Below are 20,618 nucleotides of genomic sequence, written 5' to 3'. Positions count from 1 at the left end.
CCATGGACAGCTGAGTGCTAATCCTTTGTCACCTGAACTGTTCACGTACTTGTCAGGGTTACAGAAAGCACAGAGCGAGTTACAGGCTGAGTGAAACTTCATTATGGAATCCAGTAAACCAAACCCACCTTTCTACCACCACATAGCATCAGTAGAAGAGAAAACTGACAGAGCATGATTGTATATTCCAATTCTATTCCCAGTAAGAGGAAGACACGCACAGTTTAATTTAAGTGTTACACTATTAACACAAAGCTAGAAAAACAGGGAACTCTTGGAAAATTCGTGTATGTGAAAAATGTGGAAGCAGGCACGTAATAATCATGGAGTAGGAGTAGCAACATTGTCATCTACATCTATACTCTGCAAATCACTGTGAAGTGCATAGGAGAGGGTACATCCAGTTGTACCATTTATTAGTGTTTCTTCCCGTTCCATTCACACATGGAGCTCAGGAAGAATGATTGTTTGAATGCCTCTGTGCATGCTGTAATTATTCTAATCTTGTCTTCGTGATCTATATGTGAGCGACATGTAGGCGATTGTAGTATATTCCTACAGCCGTCATTTAAAGCTAGTTCTTGAAACTTTGTTAGTAGACATTCACGTGTTGGTTTATGCCTATCTTCAAGGGCCTGTTAGTTCAGTTTCTTCAGCATCTCGGTAACACTGTCTCATGGGTCAATTAAATCTGTGACCATTCGTGCTGACCTTCTTTGTATACGTTCAATCTCCCCGGTTAGTCCTGTTTGGTACAGGTCCCACGCACTTGAGCAATATTCTAGAATGTGATGCACAAGTTATTTGTAAGCAATCTCCTTTGTAGACTGATTGCACTTCCCCAGTATTCTACCAACAAACCAAAGACCAACACCTACTCACAATTGGCCTCATGTGATAATTCCGTTTCATGTCCCTGCAAAATGTTACGCCCAGGTATTTATGTGAGTTGGTCGATTCCAGCTGTGACTCGCTGATATTATAGTCATGGCATACTAAGTTTTTTCGGTTTCTGAAGTGCACAGTTTTATATTTCTGAACATTTAAAGCAAGTTGCCAATCTTTGCACTACATTGAAATCTTATCAAGCTCTGACTGAAGACTTATGCAGCATCTTCCAGACAGTGCTTCGTTATAGATAACTGCATAATCAACAAAATGTCTGAGGTTACTGCTAATATTGTCCGCAAGGTCATTAATATTGTCAGGTAGAAGAAGGTGTAATTAGATGAATGACGAACACTAACTTCACATAACGAAGGATTATTCAACACTTGCACATACAGGAGTGCAAAGTGAACTGCCTCCGACCAGAACACGTACAGTATATATACGGCTACAGAACACTCCAGTACAACGATTCTTGACATTTGTGGATACTTCTAGAACGTACCCGAACCTAATATATAAATTAAAATTGTACAGTCCAGGTGAGTTTTGAACTCACAACCCTTTATGCAACAATTTAGTGTCATAACCAGTGAGCAGCCAAACCGCAGGATTATTCCGGAAATAAGAGCTTTAGTGGTTAAGACTCGAATAATAGGACGATACAGTTTGGTACACTGCAGCATATGGTACGTGTTTTTCTGTAAAGGTGGTATGTGAGGCTGTAGAGACACCTTCACAGCAGGTCACAGGAGCAAGAAGGCATTCAAGGTCGGCGTACACTACAAACGGGCATCGTTCATAGTGGTGAGCATTTTTAAACATCATGAATTTGTTTTCCTCAGTAGGCATTATAACACGTACCTGGACCTTGGAAGCGCAGTCTACTAAATGCGTCGCTAATAACTTGTCTGAGGAAAAATAAGTCAGTCACCTTAAGCAAATATGCTCGTTTTTATTCATTTGGGAGGAGACGAAGCAGGACATGTCTTTGATCCAGACATAGTGATAATTATCACCTTCAGAGAAGAGCAACGTGTTTACATGCATCTTACGCTCACCAGCAAATTTTGAGAAATGGAGGGGCCCAACGACATTATGCTTGTCTTCCTCGTCTGACTTGCTTTTCTTTTCCAGGCCATAAGCATGAACCGATTTTCCGGTATCCTGCGACTCAAATTTATATATGTCCTGGATCTTGACGGGGAATTCGATACCATCAAAGTTACACTCTCCAAGGATAGTATCTTTAGTTTCACAGTATTTACATGTACACTGCGGATTTTTCTCGTAATTTCTCTAGCAAGCCAGGATTGATCATGCAAAACAAGCCTGATCCCTTTTATTTTCGACATCAGTGCATGCCCTCTTATTAGCTATATCTTTAGGTAGCTCTATATAGCTAGACCCACCATTATCGGACCATAGACATGTGTATGGATGTCCAGGTGCAGTATTCGGCTGCTGAATGCTTTAGTTGAACCTCTCACTTCCATCTCGAAAAACCGGGCATGTATAGCAATCAAGTTGGATTTATGAAACCGTTCTGTGATTGACGTGCTCCGTGTTATCACACCATTTTCCCCAAAGATAATGAAGACTTGCCTCTTTACCGCCAGAATCAGCAGCTTGGAGGAGATGGGGGGGGGGGGGGGGGAGGAGGCCGAGCGGTTCTATGCGCTACAGTCGGGAACCGCGCGACTGCTACGGTCGCAGGTTCGAATCCTGCCTCGGGCATGGATGTGTGTGATGTCCTTAGGTTAGTTAGGTTTAAGTAGTTCTAAGTTCTAGGGGACTGATGACCTCAGAAGTTATGTCCCATAGTGCTCAGAGCCAGTTGAACCATTTGAAGGCGCGAGGAGGCAGGGAGCGCAATAGTTCATTACAGAGCATTTAATGGCGGGATACTGAGGATGATTGGCTACCTCGAGGAGCCCCTTTTCCACGACAGGAAGACACATCCTTAGAAAACCAGTAGGATCTCGATACCCTCCTGCCGGATTCTCAGTCCTCATGAACGAGATTCACTCCTCAAAGGCGCCTCCAATCACAGAGTATTCTAACTGCGGTATGGTGTCACTGACCTGATGTCCTTCACTAAAAGGATGGGAGAGGTAACTGCCGCAAGCCACAGGATTATCTCTATTATTAATACTGTAACTACAACTAGGTGACGAAGCTACTTGTGTTGAGGGGTATGTGCTGTACCTCAAAAGACCGGCGAGGACGTGATGGCAGAGGAGCAGGGGGAGGATAAGGAGCCGCTGCGGAATCAGCTCAGTGCGAGCAGCCTGGTTGCTGCAGCCCTGACCCGCTAGCCTGAGGAAGGGTGGTCCACGGACGCCAGAGCGGCGCTGAGGCGATGGCGGCGGCAGCGGCGGTAGCGGCAGCGGGGGCGGTGGCGGGGGCGGGGGCGCCGGGGCTGGCTAAGGCTTCCGTGCAGCGACTTGCGGCGACCTTGTCGGCGAAGCGTGCCGCACAGGACCTCGCCTCGATGCTGCAGCCACTGCTGTTGCTGGCACTGCTGTTACTGTTCCCCCTCGGCCTCTTCTACTACCCGCTAGATACATGTTGAAACAATAAGACATGTATTCGATACGAAACTCTTAGTGAAAAAATGTTGTCGTTATCGATTTTGATCCATCGAAATCATCTACATATTTGCTGGTCATACCGGTACTACAAAGATGGAATATATATTTTCAATGCTTCCGATGCTGCTGCTGCTGATACGATGATGCAGCAGTTGCTGCCACTGTCTCACAGCATTCATTTCATCCACGATTTGATATTGATGAATATGCGCTGAAACAATTAGAAGAAGAAAGGTATTCAATACTACGAAATTCTTAGTGGAAGGGAAAAGTTACAGTTACCGATTTGAATCTGTACTTAGCAGGTAATTCCGCATCCTGCTCCAACAGTCTCTGTCGTTTGCCGGCACTGGCACTACCGATGGTCGTTGATGCAGCTGAACGCTTCATTTCTTGCCTAAACTGGTAAAATGTAAGCAAAAAAGGAGCAAACTGACGATAAACGCGCACGAGCGAGAGCGGAGGCTGCTGAAGTCTCTGATCAACTTCGACGGCTATACAAAGGCAAGGCAGGAGGCCCTAACCAGCTTACCAACGAAATGAGGAGGACTGTCTCGCTAAAATCACGGACATCCTCTGTCCGGAGATGGGGGAGGCTAAGCAGCAGTGCTGCTATTCCTCCTTTATCAGCTCTGTTGTCATATGTGGCCTCTCGTTGGGATGGACCTCTGGCAACCCCGCTGTGTTTAAACTAGCGAAGTAGTTGACGGCTGCTAGATCTTCTGGGGCAGGCTGACGCCTGCCGGAGCGCCACTCTTCCTTCACCTACTTCTCCGTGGCGTGGAAGATGTGGTCTCAGTCCTAAGGGGTGAAGATGGGGCGGCTGTTCAGCAATATCAGCTCCTTGCTCGTCACCGCCTCACGCAACATGCAACGCAGGTGCCTAAGGTTGCACTGTTCGTGAGGGAGTGGTGGTTTCGCATGCGCCGGCGTGAAGGGGCACGGGTTGTCCCCGTGAGGGTACGTCCCGTCCTTCAGCGACGCCACGATCTTCTTCAGGAAGGGCTGCACACTCCGCTCGTCTGGGAGCGGGAGGGGCAGCCCTTCGTCGGTTTCCGCTTCTTCAGCTTGCGAAGAAGCGGTCGGCATCTCTTCCTCGGATGATTCTTCCATGCCTGTCTCCAGGGGAGAAGACAGCGCAGGCGTCCCGACGTCGACTTCCATGCGAGACGCCGCCTGCATTGCTGCAGGAGGCGCGTCGGTGGACGTGCGGGTGGCGGCGTCTACCCCCACTGACCGCCCCACAGGGGCGGCGCGAGCAGGGACAGGCGGCGCCTTCTTGAGAAGCCGCAGCTGTTGAAGCTGTCGGTGGACAGCCACGAGTTCATCCTTCATTACGGCCCTTTCGGCCGCAAAGGCTGCTTGTAAGTCGGCCAGCGCTTGGTCAGTGGCCGCTTCGACGCGGCACAAAGCGCGCCCCTCGCCAGGACGACTGGATGTGCAGTGGCCTGTATATACCTTCTGTCCCCTCCATCCGCCGCTTCCACCAGGGAGCCAATAGGAACGCAGCATTTTACCCCACCAGCAGGTGAATGCTCGTCTGAGCGCACTGGACAGGTCGGAGCCAGTCTGACCATATTGGACAAATCTGTGCCGGCCTGCGAGCATAGCTGGTTGTGGGATTTTTGCTTTCGACAAAACCGAACGTACGATTAAATGTAGGTAATGTTCGTCCCCATTTCGCGATAACTTAACGTTCAGCTTTCTATGTATCTAGGGTTGCCATAATATCTGTCTGACAAACCGGGACATTTCTCTCAAACTGATTGAAAATGGACGTAATTTGGGCAGGAGAAATCGGGGAAAATTAGCTACTTCCCTTGAGCTTAAAAAAGTGAAAGACTGGAGCAAATACCGCTTTAGTTGCGCACAACTGCAGCTACACACTTTCACAGTGTCGGGCGCCGGGCGCTAATAATTATTTCACAATTGCTGTTGATTTTGTTATGCCTAACGTCACACTTTTTGCTGCTCCAGAAATATTAAACAGTTCGGAGCTTAGCGTGTAAGTATAATTCACTGATTTCAAAGACATGATGGTTTTTATGTGCTTTGCTAATTTCGCTGTTTTTACTAATTGACCTTGTTTGACTGAATTTGGAACAAAGTAACTGTCCATTTCTCTAAGTACTTCCAGAGTGCACGATTGATTTGTGCTTTACGTCAGCTAAATGATATAATATCTGCTCTCCCCCCATCCGCAATAATTTCGTAACACTTACAAATTACACTTTCTGCTTCATAGGCACGCCTCCCTCGTTTTATGAAGAACCATTCGTCTGTATATTTTTCTTGGAATGAACACTTTCTCTTCAGCACTATGAATTCACTTTAAGCAATCAAACACTTTATTAGAAATTAACTGCGATACGACTCAGAAAACAGAGAATCACATTGCTGTAGACCTTAAATTAATGTGACATAAGGGACATTGATGTTGGCCCATCGTTCTGGCATCGCGCATTCGAGTCACAGTGCTTAAAGCAGGGCTCATACTTTGAAATAAGTTCATCCCTTTTAAACACGCCAGGTAGCATATATATATATAGTAAATGTACAAGTTGTGTAGGGAACATGTAGTAATCAAAAGTGATCACGTGGAGACGACTCGTAAGCAGTTTCATTTAAATATCCGAGAACAAATTACACACATTCGTGATTTCACCCGCTCAAACACATTCTGTTTTCCCTGCGAATCCATAGCCCTCAAGGCTAATTCTCGTAACATACTGAGGAAGTAAGAGCTGCAGAATATTTATTATAATGCATGGCTACAGCCCTGTTCTTGGATAAACAGAGTTGTACAGTCACTATCCCCTTTAATAGCGATAACTAAAACATTAGCATGCACTCACTACCACTTCTCAAATTCAGTATTACAATTACAGCGTTACCATATTCACAGATATCCTACACACACTTGAAGTTGAATAACTGAATGACAATGAATTGATAGTAATTATTCAGTTACATACAGCTGGTGCGGTGAAAAGGAAAAACAGAAGTCTATTGTACGCTTGGAGTAAAGCATTCTTTAAATTCAAGCCTATAGGAAGTTTCTACATAACATGGTATTCCTTTTTGAAAATTCAGCTCCCGCACACACATGTTGTAGTATCTAAACAGATATGTACCAGAAACTCGCCGTTCCTCGCTAATGTAACATACAAAAATCTTTGTACGACGCTCTAATAGACCCTTTTGTTTTTTCGTAACAAACTCAAGTTTTCCAGCTGCATCACCAGATCCATCTCGCGGTGATCCTCTTCCTGTTCCAAAGTGCTATACAGGTGCGGTGCTTAGCAACAAAAACTTAAAAATGTGCTTAGACTAGAAGAGTTTTGTTGTTTCTCCATCCATCTGCCCGGCCCCGCCGGCCGCGGTGGCCGAGCGGTTCTAGGCGCTTGAATCCTGACCCGCGCGACTGCTGCGGTTGCAGGTTCGAATCCTGCCTCGGGCATGGATGTGTGTGATGTCCTTAGGTTAGTTAGGTTTAAGTAGTTCTAAGTTCTAGGGGACTGATGACCTCAGATGTTAAGTCCCATAGTGCTCAGAGCCATATGAACCATATATATGCTCGGCCCCTGAAAATTAACTCCTAATGAACGTACTCTACTATATGTTGCACTCGCAATGATTTCTTAGTCAAGGGAAATTTGTATGATCTGGGTGGTGGTAGGGAGATCTACGGTAGCTATGCATGGAATGCACTGACATGAAACCGGACTTGGTTGTCTGAATACATAAAAGACGCCACTGTGTGTTGGCTGTATTTACAAGTATAGAAAATACGTAAAGGTTTAGTGGAAGTGATGAACTCGATAAAATAAAAAAAAAGACTCTAGGGCTGTTTTAAAATGTAATTACATCTTTATTCATGGACAAATATATGATGGCGGGAGGTTTTTTTGCTACTGGGCAGTGTGAAACGACAGCCAGCTTGTGCGAGTGTGGACGTATTATAATTTTTGTATACACCTATTATTGATAGTCACAAATGTTATGCTGCTGCTTGAACGTAAAGGTACTGTGGCTTATGTTCCCATATATCAACAGACGTTTGTGGGAAGCAATCAAAAAGAAATTACGCATTTCTAGTCATAAGGGAAGGATAGATTTGACGTGGTGAATTGTGATTTCAACGCATAGTGGAGTAAGCGGTGATAGATTCATTTTGTAAACAGCTGCACAATATAACAATGCACTGGTTGAACTGGACCTGCTATAGTGTACAGGGAACACGAGAAATGCGGCTGTAAAAAATGGGTACACAGATCGTTCCCTCATCGGCACCCCTAAATGTATCCTCGCGTTTTCCTTGCTGCACTATCGACAGTGATGTTGATTACAGTGCACCAACCCGTATCGGTGATGTCTTTCGAACCCTTTCGTCCGCGGGAGTGTTGTTGTTGAACACGTAGTGCCGGACGCCTGTGCTGTATAGCACTTGTTTGAGAGAGTCTCGGCAGAATGCAGCACCTTCCGGAAGTGCTGACTGGAAAACTTAAACGTCAAATAATTTCCTAGAACTGAAGAGAATCGAGACACGCAGCTGGTGTGAATGTGGTCATAACGTAATTTTTTCGGTTGCTGTACACGTATAAATGCACTGCTTGTCTGAAATGTGTAAATGTTACAGCGTATAGTTACTGTGGCTTATGTTCCAGCATGTCCAGAGAAAACGACTGTGTGTCCTGTCGTGAGGGTAGTATAGATTCAGCACATCAATAGCCGTAAGGATATGAGGCAGATTTTCAAAAATGGTTCAAATGGCTCTGAGCACTATGGGAGTTAACTTCTGAGGTCATCAGTCCCCTAGAACTTAGAACTACTTAAACCTATCTAACCTAAGGACATCACACACATCCGTGCCCGAGGCAGGATTCGAACCTGCGACCGTAGCGGTCGCGCGGTTCCAGACTGTAGCGCCTACAACCGCTCGGCCACTCCGCCTAGCAGGCAGATTTTACGTGGAAGATTATGTGCGCTATAGATATTGAGATTCGTTCCAGAACCACAGCCGTCAAGAGGAGACATTTCGAATACATCGATCGGTGTGAGATTGCAGCAGCAATCGTAACATTTAATTGTAGTTACGCTGGTAAATATTGCTTGGGTTCCCAACATCCTTGTGAGTCCAGAGATGTCCGTAGAAAGCATAGCAGCAAGCAAGCAGGTCAGGGTCGGCAACAGTATCTCATCGGACGCCTTTGTTTTGGGCTGAGGCCTGCCCGTCCTTTGTACACCAGTCCAGGCAGACCAAGAAAGCTTTCGGCTTAAGATGATTTGGCTCCCGGCTCTGTTTAGTGGCCCTCAGGACCGCGTGCGTCGCGTGTATACTCCGTGGAAATTTGAGAAGATTCAATATGACGAGTGTTTGCGCTGGGAGTATCGATAGCGATCGAACTTCTACCACTCAGGTTCTCCTGGGGTGTGGGCCCTCCTCGGCCGGCAGGCCTGTCTCTGATTGACAAGCGCCTCCGCGGCGGCGGCCATGGGCCACGTTTACGTGGTAGTTTGGTCCGTTGGCGTTGTGGTGGGGCGCGGTGCATGTGGGTGTCCGGAAGCTGAGTACATGGGATGTGAGAGTGGTTTCAACGATCTCGGTCAACTAGCTGTGAATAGATCATATTTCTCAATACATCTCGGCTGTATTTGTTGTTGTTACTATTCTTTCACGCGGTAGACCCTTTCCTCCCTCCTTCTTCGTCCTCAAGTAGCTGAGAGAACCAGTCAACTTTGGAATTCTATAGTACTTTTATAAAAAAGAAAGTACACTTAGCACACCTGTATTGGTCGGGGTTTTTATAACTGTGACGATACAAATTCATGTTGAAATTTGAAACTCCAACTATCATTTCATAACCCACCGTTTCCTATAGCGATGTCAAATAATAATACGATTGAATTATGTAATGAAATTTCTCGTCGAAAACATGACACTGTTGTTTATGCATGCAAACTACTGTGCAGTGTCGATCTTTTCTTTATTTCGAGTAGTTTTAAACTGTGTGAGGCAAGTTGTTTAAATGCTATATTAACGATATAATTAATGTTTCCCGTGGCATGGCTTTTGAGTCAGCATTTGTGACATCTTCAAGATGTGATAGTACGCACCAGATTTAATAACTCTTAAAGCAGTTCATGAAGTGTACCTCGAGAAAAGTGCACAAGAAGGCAGGGGGAGTTTGGAGTCCATTACGGAATGAAGTATCTCATGCTGGTTCCTATGTCATATGAGCCGGCCGGAGTGGCCGTGCGGTTCTAGGCGCTACAGTCTGGAACCGAGCGATCGCTACGGTCGCAGGTTCGAATCCTGCCTCGGACATGGATGTGTGTGATATTCTTATGTTAGTTAGGTTTAATTAGTTCTAAGTTCTAGGCGACTGATGACCTCAGAAGTTAAGTCGCATAGTGCTCAGAGCCATTTGAACCATTTTTTTTTTCATCCGAAAAACATACTACAGCTCTCTCTCTCTCTCTTTGTACGCAACGACCCTTTTTTAAAAGTGTGTTTTGAGTCAGCCGGCTTCTAGTTTTGTGACATCGTCATTTTGTGTGTATGACATAGCTACCGCGTCCGCCCTATATACCCTACATCACGATCATGTGACCAGAAATTAATTATTTATTAACTTCAGCAGTATTTTTGGATAAATTCTCAGTCAGGCATTTGCCTTGGAAGGAAGATGTCTCACTTGCGTCGATATTCTGCACGGGTTTACCGGGTAAACGCTGCTTTGTTTGCAGTTCAGTCCGACCACAACCGACGGTGGTGCGAGCCAGTACTGGGTGCGGGATGGTGGACGGTGCGTGCTTCGTTATCGAAAGATTTTTAACGATGTTATTCTGTGTAATGGGTGTTTCATTGTCGTATTCCTTGCGGGATCGGATAGAATATAGGGATTGATTTATTTACTTCTTATCGATGTATCTTACAGGACCTGCATCTTTCCAAAGAGCAGAAAATGATGAACAAGAGAGATCCAATCCCTGCACATTGAATTTATTATAAATAAACTATATACCTTCTGGTATGTGATTGAATTTCCAATTATGAGATCCTACTTCTCCAGCACAGTCACCAGTTTCCAGGTAGAGGGGGTGGTGGTGGGGGGTGAGAGAGGAGGGTTGGGCTATTTTCCAGAGGGAGAGGGTTTAATTAATTATCAATTTAATTAATTAGTCAACCAAATTGATTTCAAAAGTGTGCTGGTATTGGTGACGGTAGTTTCCAGAGGGAGGCGGGAGGATGAGGATGAGGGGGAGGGGAGGAGGAGGAGGGAGAGGAGGATGGGTGGGGGAACATTAGGTTAAGGACCTGTCAATAAAAGGGACGGATTATCCCCAGGGAGTCATAATCCACTTAGCAGAACAATAGGTTCACGTCCTGTCAATCAAAAGAGGAAAATAGGTTTACGTCTGAATGTATGCTTTCCCCTGATGTAGGCTCCCGCAATGTGTCCTGGTGCCCCTGTTGCCACACTACTTAGATACTTGGGGCTCTTTAGAGTGTCATCAATACAATAGGTACCAGTGAAGTGATTCTCGAATTGCCTGCACCACACACTGACAGACAAAGATCGTTGTTTAACCACTTCTTTCGGCTAGAGCGGATTTTCAAATCGCGGGTAGTGTATATTGTGAAGACTGAATTGCCTGTAGTTGTATATGATGTTTTATCCGTAAACAAAATACTGTTTAGAAAAGCCACATCTCTTTGCAGGTTTCGTAGTCACCATTAGGAAAATTGTAACGGCTTTTGAAAGTTACTGCTGTGAAGCTGTTGACGGAGCCATATGTGAAAAGGATGAAATGCACTGGAATGTAGTATTAGCAGAACTCTCGTTTGGCTGATCCCACTAGAACCATAAACCTTCCTCTTAGTGGCATGTGGATTTTGTGTTATGGCCGCTAAAATGTTAGTTGCATTCATTGCATCAGCGGCCGTTCTCTTCCACTGCTGTATTTTAATCTTCGTACATCCAGATTGTTAAAATTTATATACACTCCTGGAAATGGAAAAAAGAACACATTGACACCGGTGTGTCAGACCCACCATAATTGCTCCGGACACTGCGAGAGGGCTGTACAAGCAATGATCACACGCACGGCACAGCGGACACACCAGGAACCGCGGTGTTGGCCGTCGAATGGCGCTAGCTGCGCAGCATTTGTGCACCGCCGCCGTCAGTGTCAGCCAGTTTGCCGTGGCATACGGAGCTCCATCGCAGTCTTTAACACTGGTAGCATGCCGCGACAGCGTGGACGTGAACCGTATGTGCAGTTGACGGACTTTGAGCGAGGGCGTATAGTGGGCATGCGGGAGGCCGGGTGGACGTACCGCCGAATTACTCAACACGTGGGGCGTGAGGTCTCCACAGTACATCGATGTTGTCGCCAGTGGTCGGCGGAAGGTGCACGTGCCCGTCGACCTGGGACCGGACCGCAGCGACGCACGGATGCACGCCAAGACGTAGGATCCTACGCAGTGCCGTAGGGGACCGCACCGCCACTTCCCAGCAAATTAGGGACACTGTTGCTCCTGGGGTATCGGCGAGGACCATTCGCAACCGTCTCCATGAAGCTGGGCTACGGTCCCGCACACCGTTAGGCCGTCTTCCGCTCACGGCCCAACATCGTGCAGCCCGCCTCCAGTGGTGTCGCGACAGGCGTGAATGGAGGGACGAATGGAGACGTGTCGTCTTCAGCGATGAGAGTCGCTTCCTACTTGGTGCCAATGATGGTCGTATGCGTGTTTGGTGCCGTGCAGGTGAGCGCCACAATCAGGACTGCATACGACCGAGGCACACAGGGCCAACACCCGGCATCATGGTGTGGGGAGCGATCTCCTACACTGGCCGTACACCACTGGTGATCGTCGAGGGGACACTGAATAGTGCACGGTACATCCAAACCGTCATCGAACCCATCGTTCTACCATTCCTAGACCGGCAAGGGAACTTGCTATTCCAACAGGACAATGCACGTCCGCATGTATCCCGTGCCACCCAACGTGCTCTAGAAGATGTAAGTCACCTACCCTGGCCAGCAAGATCTCCGGATCTGTCCCCCATTGAGCATGTTTGGGACTGGATGAAGCGTCGTCTCACGCGGTCTGCACGTCCAGCACGAACGTTGGTCCAACTGAGGCGCCAGGTGGAAATGGCATGGCAAGCAGTTCCACAGGACTACATCCAGCATCTCTACGATCGTCTCCATGGGAGAATAGCAGCCTGCATTGCTGCGAAAGGTGGATATACACTGTACTAGTGCCGACATTGTGCATGCTCTGTTGCCTGTGTCTATGTGCCTGTGGTTCTGTCAGTGTGATCATGTGATGTATCTGACCCCAGGAATGTGTCAATAAAGTTTCCCCTTCCTGGGACAATGAATTCACGGTGTTCTTATTTCAATTTCCAGGAGTGTATAATGTGACAACGACAGATCGTGAGTACCTTTTGGTATACAATCACACCACTGCTCTGAGTTTAGCGACATTCGCCATAAACGAAAACCTTATTGATTTTTGCGGCTGCCGTATGGATTGTGAAAGCCTGAATAGCTTCTATAGCAAGTTCTGTGATCCCTAAAACAGTAGAACACAGACTCAATGTGAATTTTGTGACAGCAACTGCAATGGGTATAAATGTATTACCCAATTATGATGTATGAAGATTTGTGCTGGACTAGGATATGAACCCGGATTTCCCGCTATACGCGTGCAGCCGCTTTAACCACTTTGGCTATCCGTGCACACTTTCCGACCCGCCCCAGATCTCCATATGTCATAGTTCACGTTCTTATATCATAACCTCACGTACGTTTTAAGGAGAGTCTCCAGTCTAAAACTTTAATTTTTTCGAACAAAATTTAATGGCTAATTCACATCTTTGGCGTGTTTACTTGTAGATCCTAAAACGATTTGGCTGTATTTGAATTACGTGTACTTCTAAGACATATTTGAAGTATGGACTGCGTGAGGGTCCCTGTCACACTGGCAGCTACCAACGTGGGCATTTGGTCTAAGTGCCCCAAAGGAAAAGAAAAAGTGTGTCTCCGAAGTGTAGCGTGTATCATGGTGGTGTGTAACGTAACTATGTCGGTGTGCGAGAAACAGAGTGTTGTAGTCGAGTTTCGAATTCGAAGAGTTGGCCCATACATGGAGCACCCTCTACTTCAGCATAAAAATGTCAGACCACACACGAGTGCTGCTACATCTGCAATAGTCCGACGCCTTGGATTCACTGTAATCGATCATCCTCCATACAGTACCAATTTAGCCCAATTCGATTTTCATGCGTTCCCAAAACTAAAAGAACACCTTCAAAGAGTTCACTTTGAATGGAATGAAGCAGAGGTATGGTTGTGACTCCGCCAACAATGTCAAACATTCTACAGCGACGGTATCAACAAACTGGTCTATCGTTGGGAGAAATGAACTCATCACCAGGGTGACTATATTGGGAAGTAAGTATGCAGACATGAAGAATAAATATGCAGAATGTTAATAAAGTTTGTCTTACTTAAAAATCTGTATGTGTTTTCACAAAAAAAATTCGGAGATATTACTTTTCAGCACGCCCTCGTATTACATCTAAAGATATAAACATTTTGATGTGCTCTAAATATTCATCTCTAATCTTGTCAATCAGAGTAATCGGATCCTTGCACTTTATCATCTAGCATGTATCCGCATTTGAAGAGCGCTATAATTCAATACAACAGGTTGGAATTACCTGTAGTTCTTTTTGTATTTCCTTACAATTATCCAACGACGGTACTTTCTTGAAGAGAACATCACCCATGAACAGCCTGAAAATTTTGCTTATCCAATCTTACATGATAAATCTTCTATCTATATTGAGAACATTAGTGCTCAAATTACGCTTCCCTGCGACGCAATTGATTTTACTTTCGTTGCTGATGCACATTCACCGTCGAGTAGCACGTACTGGGATCTACCAACCAAGAATTCATTGAAACAAACCTATATCTGCGGAGATAGTCCGTATAAACGTATATTGGATATTAGTCCACTATGTGGAAGAGTATCGGAATTTCTCCCCAAGGAAGGAAGGAAGATTAGGGTTTAACGTCTGCTCAACATGGACGTCATTAGAGACAAAGTACAACTCGGATTGTTTCAAGGATGGGGGAGGAAATCGGCCTTGCCCTTTGAAAGGAACCATCCTGCTATTTGCCTGGAGCCCATTAGAGAAATCTCGGAAAACCTAAAGCAGGATGGTCGGACGTGGGTTGCAGCCGACGTCCTCCCGAATATGAGTCCATTATGCTAACCACTGCATCACCTCGCTTGGTGGACTTTTTTTGGAGGCCGAATCAGATAAAATCTATCTATTCACCTGAAACTAATGTTCGGAAAATATCGAGTGTGATGAATGAAAACTGTATTTCACACGAGTCGTTTTCCCTGAATCCGTGCTGATTCTTCGACAGCTACATCTTTTGTTCCAGTAAATAAGTAAACTATGAGTTTAAAAAATGTTCTGGGATACTGTAGCAGACAAACGATTAACAATATTGGTAAGTTCTTCGATGCACACACCGAGCAAGGTAGCGCAGTGGTTCGTACACTGGGCTTGCACTCGGGAGGACGACAATTCAAATCCCAGTCCGACCATCCAGATTTAGGTTTTCCGTGATATCCCTAAATCGCTTAAGGCAAATGTCGGAACCTTCTTCATCCTTCTCTAACCTGAGCTTGTGGTCCGTCTCTAACGACCACGTTGTCGAAGGGACATCAAACATCTTCCTCCATTCTACGCATTCATTCTTTGACACTTTTTGAAATGGGAATGACCTGCGCTCTTCTTCAGTCACACTGTTCAAGATATATAAGCTGAGGAAGAGGTTTATTCCGTAACGAAATCAATGTAAACTGTAATAGGAATTCCGTCAGGGTCTCATTCCTGTTTCGGTCTTACCAGTCTTATTCCCTGTCAGGGGTGCATATCTCAACATGTTCCAATCGTGAGTGTGTGTAGCGGTCTTTCGTTGGCATGGTACTATCCTCATGCTTGAATAGATTTTAAATGCGGTAGTTAATATACCTGCATTCTGCCAGCTATCTTGTTTCAACTCTAGGCTGGTCAGCGAGAGTTTAGTCAGATGATTTGAATCCGTTCACATATGGTTCCGATGTCTAACGACTCGTAACCTTGTTCCTCCACAGTGGCTCTTAGCGGCGAAAATCATAACGTGCAGGTCCTGTGAGCGGTGGCTGGGGCCACGCGTGGGCAGAACGCAACGATGGGCGCGGCAGCCGGGATTACCACGACCTTCAGTGTCACCTCGCAGCACCCACCTTACTCCTTACTCCGGACATGACGCACTAGCTTGGTATACTTGAGTACTTCCGCCCTCGTAGAGGACGCCGCCCTCTTACCACTCAGCAATGTGCGACCTGGTACGTACTTACGGTGTTTTTTTGGCATCTCAAACGCTTGGCGCTAATACTGGAGCTTATTTTACCGCTGCTTCTTGTATTTTTTTTATAAGGATCGTATAACATCAAAGGTCGCTTGATTATGTTCTTTCATCCATTGACTCACAGACCAAAATTGATGTTGGTCGGTATTGTCTGTCAGGTTGCTATACGGAACAAGCTGATGAAGCCGTTAGAACTGGATGCATCTCAAGTTGTTGTGGTGTGCAACAGGCCACATAACTCTAAATGGAGCAATCACACGCCGACTCGACAGAATATTAGTGCTATAGAGTTCGTGTGCTGCTCCATTTTGTGTTGTGTGGCCTCCTTCGCGCCACAGCATTTTCAGATGTATCCAGTTCTAGCGGTTACTTCAGCTTTCCCAAATATACCCGCGCCTTTCAAGCAACACGAATGATTATTTTGGCGTTGTGTGATTGATAGCAGCCAATGAGGTTCAAATTAACTAATGTCACATACAGTTACGATTAAATAATACAGCTTATGCAGGAAAAACCGAAGATTTGGTCGAACTAGGGGAACTGCAAGGGACTTGATAAGGTAATGAAAGGTAATCGTGGAAAAACCAGTTAAAACTTTTTTCTTAATAGTACAGGCATCACACAGCAATTCTATGTTGCCTGGACAGTTATTTTGGTGGTGGTGGTATTGTGGTCTTCAGTCAGAGGACTGGTTATGTACAGCACCTCCGAGCTAGTATATCCTGTGCAAGCCTCTTCGTCTCTACCTTACTGTAGTCTACCCTTAGCACCCTCTACAATTTTTATTTATTATCCGATCTGTTCACCTAATCTTCAACAGTCTCCAGTAGCACCACATTTCAGAAGTTTCTGTCCTCTTCTTGTCTGCACTGTTAATCGTCCACATTTAACTTCCATACGGGAATAGACTTCAAATAAAATTACCTTCAGGAAAGATTTCCAAACATTTAAATTTGTATTCGGTGGTAAAATATTTCTGTTTTTCACAAACGCTATTCTTGATGTTTATAGTCCGTATTTTATATCCTCTATGTTTCAATCCATCGTCAATTATTTTGTTTCTCAAATATCAAAATTCATCTACTTTCAGTGTCTCCCTTCCTAATCTAATCCCCTCAGCATAGCCTGATTTTATTCAATTACTCAACACTATCCATGTTTCACTTTTGTCGATGTTCGTCTTATAACTTCTTTCGAAGACACCACCAAGTCCATTCAACTGCTTAACCAGGTCTTTTTCTGCATATGACAGAATTACAAAGTCGTCATAAAACCTCATTTTTTAATTTCTTCTCCCTAGACTTTAATTTTCTGTTTAATTTTACCCTTTGTTTCCTCTATACTCTTATAACTGGTCTGGTTTCTATACATGTTGTAGGGAACCTTCCGCTCACTGTATTTTATCCTTGCTACCTTCACAATTTCAAAGAGTATATTCCTGACAACATTGTCAAAAGCTTTATCAAAACCTAAGAATGCCTTTCTTCAACCTATCTTTTAAGGCAAGTCGTAGAGTCAACATTGCCTCGTGTGTTCCTACATTTCTCCGGATTCCTACACTGATCTTCTCCGACGTCGACTTCTATTAGTTACTCAATTCTTCTGTAAATAACTTACGTTGGAATTTTGTAACTGTGACTTATTAAACTGTTAGCTTGGTAATATTCCCACCTGTCGGGACACCCCCCCCCCCTTCTTTGGAATAGGTGTTATTATAATAATTTCTTCTCTGATGGGGCCACAGCTTGCATAAGGTCGTACTATTACGTCTTCTTCATACTTTTGACAAAATTAGCATCAAATTGCTTATTTCTTGTTCATTACATAGGTTCACAACAAGCTTGTTTCGGCATATGTGCCATTTTCAAGTGTTTCTGTTCCAACAGATGTATAACATTTTCTTTTGTGGATGCGCACTGGTCTTTGTACGGGGCGTTGCTGCTTTGTTTGAGCTCAACCATTTCTTTATTTTCCCTATGTTAGCATAAGCACACTATTTCCCGTCACCAATAACAATACAGGATAGGAGTGGTCGGTATTGTTCACGATCCAGTTGATAACGAGCAAGCAGAGATACACATTTGGCCACGCGCTGATTTGTGTGATTTTGGCTTAGAGCATGCGGTACCACGATTTTTGAACCTTCCTCATTGCATGCAAATGTCGCACGGTGGTGGAATCATCACAGTTAACCACATTTGCCAGTTCTCGCGTACACTTACGTGGATCATTGTGATTTAATGAGTTTTAACTATCTTAATCAAACCCCAAAGGTCTTGCTGGACGTGGAGAGCCACTAATATCAAAACGATCCTTCTTAAAATAAGAAAATCATTGTCTTGCAGTGCTCTGTCCAGTGGCTTTATCCCCATACACGGTGCAAATGTTTCTTGCTGCCTCCACTGCTTTCACTCCTCTAGTGAACTCAAACAGAAGAATTTGTCGGAACTGCTCCGATTTGTTCACTTGGCACGCCATTTTCTAGCGTCCACAGCTCCTCTCACTATCTCCAAACGACAAAATGACAGTATGTAGCAACAGTGAACTATAAATAAAAAGTGAGAATCGACAAATAAACCCATAGCAACCGGAATACCAGCATAAAAAACAAAAATACTACGAACTTATGCACTAACCTAACAGAAGAAGCGCAGTAACGAGCTATCTAGTGGTACTCATAGACGAACGTCGTAACGTTGCGCATCATATAGAGGAGGCAAAAAAAATGGTTCAAATGGCTCTGAGCACTATGGGACTTAACTGCTGTGGTCATCAGTCCCCTAGAACTTAGAACTACTTAAACCGAACTAACCTAAGGACGTCACACACATCCATGCCCGAGGCAGGATTCGAACCTGCGACCGTAGCTGTCACGCGGTTCCGGACTGTAGCGCCTTTAACCGCACGGCCACTCCGACCGGCTAGAGGAGGCAGGCAGAACAGATACTAACATGATAAACAAAATCATAACCATCGCAAATAGACATTCTCGACTTCCCTTGAACACATCAGAGCATATCACCAAACAATATTAGTATCAGTCGTAGGAAACGGCGCGATCATTTTGGGCTCATATACTGCAGCTTTTAAAACCAGATTCGTTGGTCAGAAGAGTTGAGCGAGGTGTGCTACTAAGATTAAAGGGCGCCTGCTGCACTACCCCCAATGATGGATGCATTGTCAGTGATCTGGGAATTGGCCGGCCGGTGTGGCCGTGCGGTTCTAAGCGCGTCAGTTTAGAACCGCATGACCGCTAGGTCGCAGGTTCGAATCCTGCCTCGGGCATGGATGTGTGTGATGTCCTTAGGTTAGTTAGGTTTAAGTAGCTCTAAGTTCTAGGGGACTGATGACCTCAGAAGTTAAGTCGCATGGTGCTCAGAGCCATTTGAACCATTTTTGAAGCGCAGAGGAAGATGCATCTTGGACGATACTGCAGCCGCAGTAGTCAGGAAGGTCAAGGAAGACTTCACAAGGCACCACAAGGCAGTATGCTGCCATCCCGACTAGAAGAGGTACTCTACAGATGAAGTGAAGACAAGTGAGATCGGCGACCACTGAATGAAATCGGTTTTCAAGAATCTACATTGCATTGGTGTAAGTTATCACGGAAGTGTGACTCCCAAGATGTTACAGCGAAACGTGATATCGGTTGCAAAGCGATCCAAGGAATCCAGTAGACATTGGCTGCTGACGGGGGCAGTACGAGAGCGGATCCAACACCAGAAACAAATATAAACAGTTTAGATGCACCGTAATAAAAGAACAGAATCTGTAGCACTAAAGTAGTATTAATAGTTGGGTAACTGGTTAAGATTTTTTGTAGTGGTAGGGTCGGAATTTTGTACAATTATCTTTTCTTTAAAATACTTTTAAGTACTAGAAACAAATAATTAATACATATCTTTGTTGCTATCCTCAAAAATGTGACTATGTGGCCTATTTTAGCTTTCTGAATAAAAAGTTGTAATGTCAAGAACAAACAAATAAATAAATGAATATGTCTAATCACATTAGCTGTACCACCTGCCAAACACCTGAGTGATCACATTTTGCAGCGGGAACCGCTGCGAGACGTGCAGGAAGAGAGTCAGTGAGGTTCTGGAAGGTACAGACAGGGATGTGGAGCCTTGCCGACTCCGGTGCCGTGGACAGTTGCGCAAGATTTCTCAGTTGAGGCTCCATGGCGGGAACAGCCTGATCGAGGTGGTCTCACAGACTCTCGATTGGATTTAAATCCTGGAAGTTTTGTGACCAGGAGAGTACAGTAAACTCGCCCAGGTGGTCATCGGACCAAGCACGTACACTGGAGCTGTGTGACACGTTGCATTATCCTGTTGGTAGACGCCATTGTGCCAACAAAAACGAACTGCATGTAGGGGTGGACATGGTCCCCAAGGATAGATGCACACTTGTGTTGATCCACTCTGCCTTCCAGAATGCCGAGATCGCCCAGGGAATCCCCTATAACCTGGCCCCTTTTGACGATTTTTGCAGGGTGTTTGCTTTCAAATGTTTCACGGCGTACACGCCAACGCTCATCTTAAAGGCTTCCTGCCGCCACTCAGTGGACATCCACTTATGGTATTGGTGTGCAAATTACAGCCTTCGTCGCTCATGAACAGCAGTCAGTTTGGGTACTTGAACCAGGCACCTGTTGAAGAGGCTCATACGTAGCAACGTTCT

The sequence above is a fragment of the Schistocerca serialis genome, chromosome 3 (assembly GCF_023864345.2).
Source record: "Schistocerca serialis cubense isolate TAMUIC-IGC-003099 chromosome 3, iqSchSeri2.2, whole genome shotgun sequence".
In the NCBI taxonomy this organism is placed as follows: Eukaryota; Metazoa; Arthropoda; class Insecta; order Orthoptera; family Acrididae; genus Schistocerca; species Schistocerca serialis.
This window is presented reverse-complemented; position numbering follows the sequence as displayed.